This window comes from Apteryx mantelli, chromosome 3, assembly GCF_036417845.1.
Source record: "Apteryx mantelli isolate bAptMan1 chromosome 3, bAptMan1.hap1, whole genome shotgun sequence".
NCBI classification, from domain to species: Eukaryota; Metazoa; Chordata; class Aves; order Apterygiformes; family Apterygidae; genus Apteryx; species Apteryx mantelli.
Window position 1 is genome coordinate 16,226,036 of NC_089980.1, and position 16,037 is coordinate 16,242,072.

The 16,037-nt window shown below is 38.9% G+C and overlaps 1 long non-coding RNA gene across 4 annotated transcripts in view; it reads left to right on the forward strand.

Annotated features, from left to right (window-relative positions):
• LOC106494999 (uncharacterized) overlaps positions 1-16,037 on the forward strand; it is a 214,411-nt gene that overhangs the window by 164,604 nt on the left and 33,770 nt on the right. Inside the window, exons 1-2 of one of the 4 annotated variants that reach the window (XR_001294383.2) lie at positions 11,791-11,848; positions 12,486-12,568. The exons of the other annotated variants lie outside the window; for them this stretch is intronic. This is a non-coding gene — a long non-coding RNA (uncharacterized lncRNA). Of the gene's footprint in view, positions 1-11,790; positions 11,849-12,485; positions 12,569-16,037 lie in introns of those variants that run through there. 4 annotated transcript variants of the gene reach the window in all.

The following is a 16,037-nucleotide window of genomic DNA, read 5'->3' on the forward strand; positions in this document are numbered from 1 at the left end:
CCTCTGAAGGGATAACTGGATTTCCATACCTGGGTATACTATAGAGATACCTACCGCTAGGTATGGAAATCGATGGTATCGATGTCGAGAGGTATCAATGCCTACTGTTATCAAAATTGGTCTCAAGACTGATAAGTATGTATCAATAAGTATTAATCCCTATTGATAGCATTGGTACCTTTTAGTCTCGACAGGCAGCTACACCTATTGGTCTCAAGACTGATTTCGATATCAATATCGAGAGGCATCAATGCTTACTGATTTCCATACATATGGATAGGTGATGATATCAACACCTATCAATAACATAGCCTTTTGATCTCAACAGGCAACTATAGCCATCAGTCTCAAAACCAATTTTCATATCGGTAGGCATCGATACCAACAGATATTGATACCTTTCAATATTGATAGGCATTGATGCCTGTCCCTTTCCATACCTATCAAGGTATCACCCTCGAGGCGGAGTCCAGCAGGTCAGGGTCAGTCTCGACACCAACTCATTGCTCACCAGGCTGACACCGACAATTTGCTTTACACCCCAAACAAATGTTTCATAAGCTTTGTGTAGTATTCTGACACTGACTCAATAGTTCTGACAGGGAAGCTCTGATCATCAGCCGCAACAGCTGTCAATCTGTCAGATTAAAACTGATACTGTGGATGTCAAGAACACTATTCCCAAAAAAGTCAACAAAAAGAAATGGACTAAAGAAGTAATTCTAGCAACAAAGATCAATATGATGCTTAGCAATGGGAAAAGAATCAAAGGGAAGCAAAACCAAGTTGCACATGACCTCTGATTGATGTCCTCAGAGCTCAGAGGGCAACTCAGCGCAGCCTCGGAAACAGCAGCATCTAGTTCTCCGGAGTCCAGGGGTTGGCAACATCTATCTCAAACATGGACAAGAAATAGGGATGGGATGGGGTGGCTGAAGGTGTGCAACATCGCACACCCTCACCCATACTGTATTTTAGAATAGACAGATTCCAAAGCAGAAAAACTGGACTTCTGATACCAGCGTACGTAGAAATGCTAGCTACATTTTCCTGCAAAGTTCCAGTTCCACTTAGATATTCTGGTTTCTGTACACATTTTTTACGAAATCTACTTTGACTAGTTAGATTTTAAACAGTATTTTGGACAACTTTCTAGCTCCAGGGTGGAAATATCAGAAGTTCATATGACTCTTTTTGTCCCACAGGACTTAAACTTTCAGACATCACATCCCACTGCTGTTTCTACTATTTCACCCTGTTCTGAGATTTCAGTAGAGAATATCTTTTGATTTCGGTAACATTTCTAAATTACATTTTGTTTTGAAGATGTATTTCTTGTACCGCTGGGGAGGGGAAACCAAGGAAATATTTTTTAAACCTGTTTTTTATTATAGTCTATCCAATAGCTTTAGGAGTCATCTAAAATTATCCTTTTAATCAAGATAAAATATTACCTGCACTCCACTTAAAGATGTTATGGCATCCTAGTTACAAGATTTGTTTTAGACTAGATTCTTAAAGGAGAAATCACTATTAATACAATGTATTTGAAGACCTAATTGTGTTTATAACCACGGAGGTTAAGTAACATTCTTCCTTCTTGTTAACACAGGTCGAGGTTTTCCTATTGAACATTTTGGTGGGAAGTTAAATTTTACTCAAAGTTTTGCATGAGAAGTTTTAATTTCCTCCAGATATTTCTTTCTAATAAAAAAAAATTAATTTAGGCATGGTTCAATAGAATCTATTCATTTTAATTTTTTCAGGCTTCTTTGATACATTTTAGATCAGTCTGGCCTGCCATGGCTTAGTTGGGATGTACATTTCCTGTATTTTCTTTGATGCAGTCTAGCAGAGGACCCTGAGACATGGGAAGAATTTCAGCTCCTCTTAAAAAATATTTCTGTTTAGTTTTACCTCACGTGTTCATTATCCATATTTCCTTAACATTTTAACTTTTCAAAATTATTACTGTTTAAGGAAAAAAGAGGATTTTTTTTTCCTACAGAGTAGAAAAATAAAGTCAAATGTCTGGACGTTTTCTTGGGGTTAATGCTTTGCAATCATTTCTAGATACAAATCCTAATTCGCTCTCTTTGCTTGTTACATGAAAAATAAATAATTTCTAGTTCTTTAGTAATCAAAGTATAGCCTTTAAACTGATTGAGCTGGTGCTCTTCCTAGATATCTATTACCTTTGCATTAACATAATTACAACTGTCTGAAGCCCACGTCATGGACTGAAGGCCCACCATATTTCACATAGAAAAGCAGGATAGTCCCCACCTTAAAAAGTCTTCAGCAGAAGGAAATATTACAATCAATCATCTAACCCCCAAATCCACATCACAGAATTTGGCCCTGGCTTTTCAGAAACATCACATATCATATTCTTCTTCTGTAGCGTCTTTCTCAACAGGCTATGGAAAAAGACCTCTCTCCTTGCTTTCTCACTTGATACATACAGTTTTAACATAAAAACACAAATATCAAGCTTCTCGTAAACAGAATTTCACATAAAGGAGATCATTTAGAGTAACCTACTAATAACTTTTTCACACAAAAGTGTCAGGGCACTCTTGTGGATAAACTCCTCAGCTGCAAAAATTAAGACTGCTTTTCTAGAGATCTCTGTAGCGTAGGCAAAAGTAGCTGTACCTCAGTTTTCTATGCCTAAAAAGGTGGCATAATACTATTTTCTCATCCATCTTTCATCTACCAATGCTGTCTGAGCCACTTAAGATGCAGGTTCCTCTAGACACAGGCACCTCTTTCTTAAGCCTGTTTAGAGATCCTGGTACAAAGCAGTCTGTTCTTCAATAGAGCCTTTTCAGCTCTACTTCAGTTCAAACTCAATTAAGACAAGAAGTGGCATCTCCCTTGGATGAGGGTTTTGGCTTCCTCAAGTACTTACAACATTGAAACATCATTAAAACATAAACCTGCCTTTGAGAATGGGATGGTTTTCAAGAATGAGATTAAGACAGACATTCCTGACTCAGCATTTTTATCCCTATTTGCCATAAACAAGGGAGAAACTGACTTTAATGAAAAGACTTAATGCCAAATTGTCACAAGTGTTAATGTTTAATCATCTGATTACAGTATTAAGAATTTACTCTATTTAGGAACCACAGTTTGACATTCTCAGAAGATACATCACCTTCATAAAGAGGCAGAGAAAGGCAGAAACAAAACTTACAAATGAAATCTAATTTGTCAGTGATATAATATATTAGCAAATACTCATACTGTGTCATCTGCCTACTTGCTGTATGACAACAAGGAGGTAAAGCTTTTTAGCGTGCATGAACAGCATCTTGCTTTAGTCTCCCCTTGGACTGCATTGCAGGAATTTTTTGTGTCCCTTACAAGAGACTGGTGAGAGCACTGACGGAAGGTTTAAAGAGTGATGACCCAGCACGTGTCTACCTGCCATTATGTCCACTGCCACCTTGTTTCTTTGGGATGAATTTTTCAATGTACAGTCACAGAAGATCAAGAAACTGCTAAAAATGTTTCTGGATGTCTTAGACTTTCCCCTGCTGGAGTAGCCAACTTATAGTAGCATAAAAGAGCATTTATGTAGTCATGGTGAAGTAAAATGAGGGCTAAATTTTTTTTTTTAATTCTTATAAGCAACTATACCTAAACAGAGGGAATAAAATGGGACTGAGGAAGAGTGCAGGAGTATTCTGCTTAGAAATAATATTTTTAGACTAAAATGACATGAAGCAAGCAGAGCTCATCTTACATGGTGGAACATACCCCAAATTGACTAAATCTTGTGCCCAGTGACACAGCTGATATTCAGCATTTCCAGAGCAATGTAATTGTCACTTTATTTTCATACTTCTAAGGATGCAGTAAGTCTGTAGATTAGATGGAGTAGTTTCGCTGAATTAAGCATCACACAGAAAATATTCAGCTTTTCCAATGGAGACAGATATGTGCTATTAAGAAGTAAAGTATCCATACCTATTTATGTATTTAGTTAACATTCTGAGAACTCTTAGGGCTTCTTTGATTTTGTGGCCATCTACTTCAGTTGCAATAGAGTAGCCAATATGGAATGCAGTCAAAAGCTCCACTCATTTTGTTCCTGTAATTTGCTTTTTAGCAAAACCCAGGATGAGCATCAGAAGTGCTGTGAGAATTGCTATCCTTCAGGTCATTTCTCAACCTCTGCCTAAGATCTGGACTAAAGATTGCAAAAAAGACTAAACACTTTAGGTCAGAGTTGGAAATATGTTAGAGAGTTGATTTTCAGGGAAAGCCACGCTCATGCTGGCATATTCAAAACTGGGCAGTTCAAAATCCCTGATTGTTTAGAACAATCAGAAACACCCAGCACAACAAAACATTTGGGCAAAGTCACATTTAGATGATAAGTAAGCTTTTGTCTACTTTTACTAAATTTATTAACTTGCTCATCCCTATCATTACAGAAGGCGATGAAGCAGCTAATCCTGGATACAATTTCCAAGCACATAAAGGTGATCAAGAGTAGTCAGCATGGATTTACAAAGGGGAAATCATGCTTAATCAACCTGATAGCCTTCAAGGATGAGATGAATGGCTTGGTGAATGAGGGGAGAGGAGTAGAGCAGGCTTATCTTGACTTTGGTAAGGCTTTTGGTGCCATCCTCCTTAACATCCTCATAGGCAAGCTGATGAAGTACGAGCTAGATGAACAGACAGTGACATAGATTGAAACCTGGCTGAACAACAGAGCTCAGAGGATTGTGATCAGTGGCACAAAGCCTACTTGGAGGCCACTAGCGGTGTACCCCAGGGTTGAATACTGGGTCCAATCCTGTTCAATTTATTCCTCAGTGCCCTGGATGAAGGGACAGAGTGCATGCTCAGCAAGCTTGTTGGTGATACAATTTATAGATTAAAGGAGAAGGGAATGTAGTGTACATAACAAAATTTATGGCACTTACCTAAGTAAAATAGACTCTAAGAGGCAGCCTGCCAGTTTAAAGACAAAATATGTCGCAGCCTTCATTTTGGTTGTCCCAGCAAATTAAATGCTTAATTGCTACTTGGAATATTTCTATCTCTAGATAAAACAATGTACTGAGATCCGGACGATTACAGAAGATAATCTGAAGCTAGGATGCTAAAGTACGCAAGCCATTCCTGGCACAGCTCTTATTCCTCTACTCTGTTGAAGTAATCCTGAAGAGGCTAAAATAGGTCCCAATTTCCAAAATAGACTGCTATTCACCAGAACATTTACAAGTACATTTTGCTGTATAGCCTGATTCTAAGAAGAATTAACCTTCTTTCAGATTGTCTTAAAGTAAATACTTCCTGTTTTCTCTCCCTTTCTATCTTTCTCTCTTTTTTCCCCTCTTTTTCCTCTCTCTTTTTCTTTTATGCTTTTGAGCTAAGGTTTCTCTGTATGCAGGCTCCTTTAGTTTTGACAGGGAAGCTCTGATCATCAGCCATAAGAGCTGTCAATCTGTCAGATTAAAACTGATACTGTGGATGTCAAGAACACTATTCCCAAAAGAGTCAACAAAAAGAAATGGACTAAAGAAGTAGATCTTGCAACAAAGATCAATATGACTCTAAGCAATGGGAAAAGAATCAAGGGGAAGCAAAACCAAGTTGCACATGACCTCTGATTGATGGCTCTTCAGGAGTGTAATTGCACTGCTGTAATCATCCTGCACTGTTTGCAAGTGCTTATTTCCAAATGGTACCCCTGGAAACTCAAACCCTTGCCTGCATGTACTGATTAACCTAATACTAGGAAAGTTCTGGCCTTTAGGGACCTGGGGTATGCAGGGAGAACAGTCATGCGGTCAATGGCAGCCTGAAATCTTACTACATCCTTAGAAGTACGAAAACGAAGTGACCACTGCATTGCTTTGGAAATGCTCCATGAATTCAGCATGATGCTGATATTCATTTTTAATTTATTAATTTAATTCTTTTTAAACTATTTAGTTGGCAAACATGGATCTTTTTTTCTAAATATGATAATTACTGAATAAGGATAATCTCACTTTTCCTGCTATTCCCTGCTTGAAATATACATTGAATCACCTGGTTGACCAAATTTTGATCAGATTCCAGCATGGGTTAGTGTATAGTTGAGTATCTTGCAGATTAATAAAAATCATACACATCCCGCTGCCATGTGAAGATACTTGCAATGAAAATGTGTGTGAGGAAAATAAAGTAATGGAAAAATAAAGCCATCTGGTGTGTGAACAGCAAAGCTTGCTGAAAATTTGTTTCTGCTCTGAAATGGGCATAAAACAAACAAACAAAACCCCTCCCTGTTATACTAATTTCTTTAAACTGCTTCAGCTTAATAGTGGGTTTTTGGGTTTTTTTTGGTCTCTTTCTCTCTCCCCCATTGAAATATAGTTTACAAGCTTTAGGAAAAAAAAAAGTGACTTGGAAATGAGAAATTGAGCCATTTAATTTTCATTCCCATAAGATGGAAACAGGATTTTTTTGACCTAGGCAAAATACTTCACTGCAAGTTTTGTCTCCTGCAAGAGTTCGTTGAAAGCTAAGTAATTCTTGGGAAATGTTAGATTTAGAGACAGTGGCATTTTCCAGTGAAAAACATTAAATTTAAAAACATTAAATCTGAAAAGGTTCACCCAGTGAACAGGGTCCAAAGGCAACTTTAGTCAATGCATTATTGAGGAAAAGCCATAAATGGTACAACATATTCCTGAAGTAAAAATTAAATGACAGCCCTAAGGCATGAGACAAGATTGAGCTACAATTATAAAATCAGGCTGTCAATATTTTGATCCTCCGACAGTGCAAGCTTACTGAAGAAAATTTCAGTCAGTCTCTAATTTCACACATCATTGAAAACAATAACAAACGTAATGGGTAAGAGACACTTGACATACTAATGCACTAAAACGTAAGCTGAAAAGAGCAATGAGACAATTGTATAAAGTCATCTAAAAATGAGATTCTATTAATGTGCATATGTCTGGGTGTAATTTTCTCAGATGTTCATAAGGGGCAATAGTCATCTTTAAACTTCTATTGCTATTAAGATTATAAAATTTAAAATAATTGTATTTTTCAAGAGGAGCCACTCTCAAAACAGTCTTTAGTCCGTTTTGCTTTATTTATCTTATTTTACACCTATGTAACATCATTAATATCACTGGACTTGCTCATGTTCTTTAGAACCAAAAAAAGAATCCGTAAATCTACTTAGATGAAAATGTCTTAATATGAGCAAAATATTCAGTAAAATTGCCAGAGTCTCAAGTCAAGGAGTGTTAGTCCTTCTCGCAGTTCAGGGAGTAGTAATGCAAGCTGACCTGTGCTGGCCCATCTATTGATGTTGGCTTTGGCCTCAAGAAACTTGCAAAGTAATGCAAAAATATATGTATCTCTACCATCTTAGTTCAGTCTCAAGGGCCATCAGATTGCCGAGGCTGCCAACAAAGAAGTCAGTATTGATGTGGATATCTATTTGCTGGCTCATTTCTCTTTGCCTACCACACATAAGCAACACTGAAAACCTTTTCATCATTGCTGATCTTAACAGAATTCATACACAGTAGAAGACTCAGTCTCCTGCTACCATTTAGCTCTATTCCCAACTTCATGTGTTCAATGTTGACTTGCAAAATTACTGAATTAAAGAGACAAGATTTCCAAAGTTGAACAAAAACTTGACATCCTTTTTCCTTTCCAGCTATCACTATCTTTCTAAACATTCCAAGTATTCTTTATTTATTAGTAGCTAATTTGGGGGGAGGGAGATTTGAACTACTGCAGCATCTGGCCAACAGATTAGGAAAGTAGATACTAGGTCCTAGTATTGTATCAAGAAACAGAAATAATGCTGTTTGATTGATGCATGCAATTTAAACTGTCTGAAATGGTTCAAATTTGATCAAAGACACAATGAACTGCTCATAAATGCTCTACAGATCGATAATTATTCATACAAATTATTTAGGAAAAATTTTATCAAATAAATGAACTTGAGAAAATCTAAACTGCTCACGGTCAGTACTGGAGTAGAAACTGTCTAGACTCATTAAATTATTCACTAGCTATCATTTGTTCAGCTCTGTGTATTACAAAAATGATAGATTGGGTAGGTCATAGTAGTTGGATGTATTTACAGAAATGCATTTCTCTTCCCTCCTGTTATTTGCAGTACATTGTTTTTTTTTCCCAAAATGCAGAGGGATTAACTCATTTGTTATTTATAATATATACTTAGTGCACAAATACTAAGCTAATGGGTATGGCACAGTTAGAAGATGTTTCTAACCTTTTCAAAATTGCATTTCAGTATTCCAGAATTAACAGCCTGTGTCTGAATAAAATATTGCAGATAACAATACGCACAGCTAACTAAAATACCAAGTCATAACATATATGAAAGACTAAAGCTGTCTGGTGTATCTCTATCAAACTCTTTTGTTTGAAAAGTGTGATTTTTTTCCTCTCTCTCTGCTTCAGCATAGGGCTTTCCCCCACTGGAATTCAATTGCTTATTACACTACAGTAGCACAAATTCTTGACTTCTGTGAACTGGCAATATTGCATGTAATATGTCATAGATATCTGAAAGTCAGCTGGGCATCTGCAGAGGAATACAGTTTGTCATTAAGGTATTAATCTCTACAGCAAAATAATCAGAAGATGTTGTCCACAGTCAACTGACGGACACGGAAATTTATCATACCAGCCTGAGTTTCAACAGTAAGCATTTTGGGGGAAATTTCCTTTAGGACAGAATATACATACAGCCCCCTTTAACCACCAGAAAGAACCCTTGTCACGATGCTTAAATGGGCTGTGGGTCTTGCTTCATCTCTGAGCACAAGGAGGGTTTTTTCCCTTGGCAGATAATTAGTGTATAAAACCATTATGCCAGTCTGTAAGGAGGAAACATGTACCGAAGCACATGGAGTCCCAAGGATGGAGCGGACAAGGGCTGGTTAATGCCCCGGTTGTGTCTACAGCCTTGCATTACATCTGGCTTTCTCGCCATGGGTTCATTAGCCAAACCTCACTTCTGCAGCGTCCTGCTCGTCCGTGCGGACGGAGGGCTGCCGGCTACTTCGCTGCGCACCTGCGGGCCGGCCCCAACCACTCTGCCCGCTCAGCCCTGGGCAGGCGTTGCTTCTGAAGCGTTGCATGGGGCTTCGCCACAGGGAGGGAAAAACCATCTCCAGCAGCGTAAAACACAAAATGTAAATGCAGCTTTCCAAAAGTACGGAGGTGCTGCATTCCTGCAGTACTGACGGAGATCAAGCAGGGGACAGAAGGCTGGAAGAAATCTCTTCCAACTCAGTTGCCGTTTAGCGTTTTGTAAAAGTGGAGAGAAAAGTATGACAGAGAATATTCAGCCTTCAATCACTCTGAAATACATTTTTAAATCTCTTGTAAGGAATAGGAGAATTTAAGACCAAGAGGGATTCCTGTGATAGTTTGTTACCTGCGTAAACAAATCACAGGCTCTCATTTAGTATTTTCTGCATCAAGTGTTCCTTGGCAATTAATCTGCTTGGGGAGAGGGCATGTTTCTGTGATGCCTGTGCTAAGGCTGTTTTAGGTCCTCTTTTTATTGTAACAATCTCTTGAGTGAACGAAGGTAGGCAAAATGGGGTGTATGAACTCATTCTTCCATCTTGAGATAAGGGCTGCAAGTGATGAAATATCCACTAAAAGCTTTGTTCTGTTGCTCCAGTCATAAATTTCCTTGGCTGAAACTTTTACCTTACTTCCTATTTGAATTTTTTTTGTTGGTATGTCCCATGTATTAAGTTGGTATTCAGAATTTATGGCCTCCTTTAATCCTTAAAGTTCCTGAGTGGATTTGAGAAATAAGCCAATGATCATTTTTAAATATGAAAAATACTGGTATTTAAATAAGATGACTTAAAGTATATCCTCCTTGGTTTATGGACTTCCCTGAATTTGGCCACCATGATGTGGCTGCCACGATTAATAATGACGACACAGAAAATAAGTTTAGAAAAACACAATGAAATGAATTCCACTTGGTGCCAGTTGTCTCTTATATTTGATGGGCTCTGATATTTTAGTGCTCTGTGAAGTTTTTTTAAACTTGTAATGACTGCAGTGTCTATGCAACTCAAAGAAATACTGGAGACCTTTCAGGTGGCAGTGCTGGTAAACAAATTTTAAGGAAACTTGATAAATGCAGTCAGTGCCATATAAAACTTATTTCTTCCTTCAGCAGTTTCTTGTCTTACCCATCTGTCCTCTTCCATTATTGTCTCCCATACATCACATGTTAAGGCCAAAGTGCCAAAATGTCCATGCTGTCTCCTCTAAATGACAGCTGCCTCAAAAGAAACTCCTACAAGGCAGTGGCCGTTTGAAAACAAAGAACTTCCCAGAGCTGCCTTGCAAGGAAGTGTTGCGGAGGAAAAGAAACAGTTTCATTAAATATTTCTGCACTATTAGGCATTGTGATCAGCTCTCTCTTCTTACCTAGCTAGTAAAATAATAAAAAAAAAATTCTGAATAGAAGACAGGCAAGAACCAGTTCCAAACAATGTAAGAGCAGGTGCACTAAAGCTCTTTGCTCACGAAGTGAAGGAAAGGTCTAGGTTCTTTACAGAGCAGAAATTGGTAGCACTGGTTCTCCCACTGTCCTCACTTTTCCCTCATAAGGGTGCTTTACTGCACTGCCTAGGGCTGAGATGCAGGGTTAAGCTACACCTTCACCCTCTATTAATCGCCTAGCATGTTCAAACCACTGCTGTTAAATTTGGGAGCAAGTACTATGTAGCAGCCCACCTGTCCATAGGCAAGCTAGTATCACCTTTTTGGCAATGGCTGTCTTAGACCTTTGCAGTTACTTCTCACTTTGCTGCTAAACTGTAGGAATGGCACCAAGAAAAAATTTGGTTTTAATTACAAATCTCCATCTCAGTCTTACATTACTGCATTTGGGACTTGTTTTCTAAGCTGCTGTTGATGGGAATGGTTTTATGAGCCATAGGGGACTTTTCCACAGGGCTGCATTGCATGTAGCAGGTTGATAAATTGAATTCAGCTGCACTAAATGATACTGATATTAGTATAAGTCCTGAACCTTCAGTGGAAAACCTTTTCTCTTGGGCTGATTAAAAAGATTTTCAGTAAGCACCAAGCCTTGAAGATTATTGCTCTTAGGGCAGTCACAGGCAGATACAATTTCCTGTACTGTACATCTTTAAGCTGGTTCCATCAGAGGAAACGCAAGCTAATGGAGTGTTTTTTCTGGTTTAGAATCCTAAATAGCTACATTTTTCTGTCTAGCTGCATCAGCGCTCAAATGTCATTTGGTAACAAGCAAACTAAGTAGTGGAATAGATTGTTCAGTGTAAGGATTACAAATGGGCAGGTCAAACTTTGCACGTACACATGACTGAATGGTAAACCGTGGAGCAACCTTAATTGCATGTACAAACTGGGACATCTGAATGCGAAACATCACATCCTTAAGGATCTTGTAGTGTTCTGCTATGTCAGGCGGGGCTTAGATTTAAATCGAAGAACCGAAAACAACAACAAAAGAACAAGCAAACTTTGGTTGTCTGGCATAGCTGGCTTCGGCAGGGGGAGGTGTGGATACAAGCTACTCTCATCTTTACGACCGAGATGGATATACCCTGTCTCCTTTTGAAACAGCCAGAGACAGTGGAAAGAGACTGTGTCTTTTTGCCAAAGGTTGCACACTCTGAGATGAGGTCTGCTGAGAGGACTGCGGGGTGCATAGTCTCTTCCAGAACTCTTTTTTGGATTTTCCGGTTATCCCTAGTGAGGACCTTTGTCTTCAAGAGAAAATGATGTCCAAAATCTACAATGCTAACAGGTAGTACCGCTTATGTATTAGATCATTTAGAGGTGTACCTATTTTAACTAGTACTCTTTGATGAGTTTAATCATCATGTTTCTCTGAAAGGAACACAAAGAAATAGCAGTGAAGGAGGTGGAGGTTGAAAACATTAGACTTCCAGAAGTCAAAATGGGTAGGCTTTGAATTCTCCTCTAAACAGCCCAGTGCCCTTGCTCCCCAATCCAAGACCACAAAAAAAACCTCTTTCATTTTGAGTAAGTTTTGTCATTAAGACTTTTAACTGATACCAGAAATGTGGTTCAGGTGTTTAGTTCTCTGCTTGGTACTAGCATCATTTACTCTTACAGGTGAGCAAGGCATCTTGGTCAAAGTTATTCCATTGCTAGTCGTGTCAGTTTTAGGAAGTGTGTAATCAGTATAAAGTACAGCAATCTTCATCAAATGTTTTTAAATGCACTGTAGCAAGGACGGTGCAAATATACTTTCTGTGCAGTGTTTACAAGCAAGCTTTCTGCTTGGGAACACTTTTGCCTCATTTATCTCAAGACCATATTATATTTATTAAATGTGTTATGCTTAAAAATAATAAGCATTTTTGATTCTGAATTATCAGCAAAATATTACAAACTTGACATTTCCATTCCATTTATAGCTGAAGCATATGCAACATTATTTTTTATATGATGGTTATTTCACTGCGCCACTGAAATGGAAATCCAGGAGGCCTAAAAAAAGGTATGGTTCAGTGAAACATATTTTCAAAAAGTTAGATTTGGGGTTGGCTTATTTTTCTTGTTTAAAGTGTCCCTGGTTTTATTTCTTTAATTAGTTATGAAGTGTGGCCCTACCCAGATTTTCTCCTTCTCTGTTTGGGCCAGAGTGGAAGAGAACATGACTATTAGCATTTTGTAAGTAGTTTAAAAAATATAGACGAGAGTATAACAAAACTCTTTTTGTTTGTGTGGAAGTCTTATTTTATTTATTTATTTATTTTTGGTTTAACCACCAAACTGAAAAAATACCTCCTTGCTTAGCTGAGGCCAAAAACATAACTCTCTGCCTCACTGATTTTGGTGGCACAGAAGGCTCTTCTAGCTTGCCAAACAGGGAGTCTCTCTTGTAGAAGATTTATTGTTGTTATTCCTCAGTGGAGGGATTAACATGAGTGGGAAGGAACAGTGCAGTTGTGTGTTCAGTGGTGGCAGTACAGGAGTACAGGGGTGTTTTGTGTTAAAGAGAGGGTCACGTCTCCGCACTACTGCAAAAAAATGCAGCAATAGTATGAATGTATAAAACAGTTCCAAGGCCTGACTTTTTAATGGTCCCTCACTGACATTGTTTGCAGACTCAATAAGTTTGTCGAACCTCAGGCGTTTATTAAGCTGACAAGGGCCAGAAAATCCTCTGAAGCCACTCATGAGAAAAGTCGTTCTTACGCACTCGCATGTGAAAAAATGACAAGGCATATAATCTCTTCCTTGAAGGAATCTGCTCTACAGTTTCAATATTGACCTACTTCTGAAACATAAGAAAGCATTTTTTAAAAATGCAAACTTAATATACATGTGAGATCTTAACATCTCCCACATTTTCAAAAGCTCCCTAACTTTTATCATAATATTTTTTCTGGATTTGGCCCATATGTGCAGTCTGAAGTAGAAAAATTCCTTTAGCGCATGGATGGAAACTAAGACCTCAGGTTTGGAAGTATAATAACCTTAGCTATGACTGTGATATTAAATATTCATTAACAAAGCATTTGTGTGGCTATGGATCTTTGAGCAATGAGATGTGCAAACGTACAATTGCTAGACTGTACTATTCCTGACAAACTGACTCTCTGCTCAGCAAGCATATATGGTCATGACAATTATCTGCAAAATAATTAAAGCTAATTTCAGTGTAACTTTTGGGAGTTCTATGTCTTCGGCCACGTGTGCTTGATCCCAGCTCACAGGATTTGAGGCTTTTATTCTCTATACCTACTGCAGGCTGACAGGACACACTGCAGTAGTGATAGAAGTGCTAGGCTGCTAGTTTAAGAAAAGGAAGACAGGGTGGGAGGAAGGTGATGACTAGAAACTTCAGAAATGGTCTCTGAAGAATTGCTGCACAACATATCCTATGACAACTACTTCCATTCTGAGGAATTCATATCTCTTTTCCTGTTGCTTTGTTAGGGCTATTAAGTTGTAATGCCAAACCTCTTGTCATCAGTGGCCTAAGAGCAGCAAATGTTTGAGTATTGCAGACTACTTATAGACAGCGGCTTTCTAGTTCATGACTGCTCAGGCCCCAGCTGCAAAGAAAATTTTAAGTTACATTCACCCAGCTAGATAGGGTATATATCTTGCGACTGAAGTGTCTGATCAACATGGCTTATGTTTAAGATTTAGCATCTTTGAATTTCAAAGTAGTTGCAGGAATTAAGCAGAAGTGATTTCTAATGAGGAACTGCAATTGGCTCCTTGCTGCCTTGCAAACTGAAAAGGACACAAAATCAATTAAAACTCATTGTAAATTATTCATCTGGCTTTACTATGAATTTAACAAAACAAACAAACAAACAAACTGGCGACAATAAAAGGCCCTTCATTCTGAGGGGCAGCCGGGCACACCTCAGGAAGCCTGAAGAGCAAGCGTGGCTTCAGAGAGCACTGTTCAGCAGTCTCCTCCAGTTTATGTCTTGGAGCCCTTTGCTCTAGCCGCTTTCCTGCTTATTGCTGATGGGATTAGGAATTGGTGATGCTGAAGCAGCTCTATGGATTTGAAGCCACCAATTCCTCCGCTTATGTCAGGGTAATCTGACATTCATCCTGTGAGAGGTACACTGTATTTCCGTGGGGAGGGTAAGTAACAGTGGCTCTTTGTTTTCTCATGTTTTATCGTGGAACGAGAGTAGCTAGAGGAGGTAAGGGGATCACATCACGAAAACAGGAGCAAAGTAATTGCCACTGCCCATCACAGGGTCTGGAGGCACCAGCGTGCGCATAGCTGTGCAAGGAAGGACCATCCCTCTGTGCCCAGGTGAGCACGTCCATGCTGTGCTTGCGAAGGTGCCACTTCTGCCACCTTTCCCTCCTGGCTGAGGGTAGCAAGCAGTGGCGCCCTACCCTCTGCTACGGGAGAGATCATACGGCGACTTTTGCTGCTTGTCTTTGGGGTCCGCGGAGGTCCCTGAGAGGACACAGAGATTCGGTGTCTTAGGCCACACAAAATAGCATAGGGTCATTTCTTCACAGTCTTATCTAGAAAGCAGAGCTGGAGGGAAAGGTCAATTTGTTGGACTCCTTCGGGACAACTAAGACACTTGGCAGAGCTATTCCTCACATGTCCTGCCAGGCTCACGGGGCAGCTCCCTTCTCTGTACAGGCTTCCCCTTGCCTTGTCCTGGCTTCCTTCTCTGACCGATGTTTTAAATTTTCCAGGCTCTGCAGCGAATGTGACATTCAAATGTGAGGAAAAGAACTAGTGCAGATAACTTCAGCATTTCACACCCAGTCTTGAATTCCTTAAATACCATTTATTTTGCTTTAAAAGAATAATGAATCTTTCAAATGAACAAATGTTCAGGTCCGGGGCAATACACTGCTGAGACATAGGTTTAATGAAAGCTTTAGGGGTGGTTTCTCAGCTGGTGTAAATTGGCACAGCTTCAATGGAGTCAGCAAAAAAACTAGCCCTGTCTTTATATAAAAATATGGTAATGATCTCTCAATCTACTGTTGGGGGGCTTTTATCCTCAAAAGCTGTGTTCCATGTGGATTATCTTGATTTTTTTTCCCCCTTTTTAACATATAAGATATAGACTCTGATCTCTGTATTTAACTGTAGCATTTTTATCAGAAAATAAGCCAGTACTTTCTAAGGGTAGCTAATGCATTGAACTCAGCTGTCAAAGCTACTCCTGCTGCCTTGGGTAATTGGCTCCTCACAAATCTTTATCTAAAGTATAAAGGTAAATAACTAGTAAAAACTCTAACCTAAACTGAGCTATAAATTATCCCACAAATTCCTTTTACTGCTCTGTTTTGCTTGGATTTACTCGATCTATAAATCAGAGCTGAACAAGAAGTTTGGAGAATGATGGCCACGAGGATCTTTATGAGGGCTATAGTCATAAATTTCAGAGCTGAAGAGGCTGAAGCCAGTAACCATCTGAACTCTCTTTTATTCACTGCTCACATGCTGGCTTGCTCAGTTC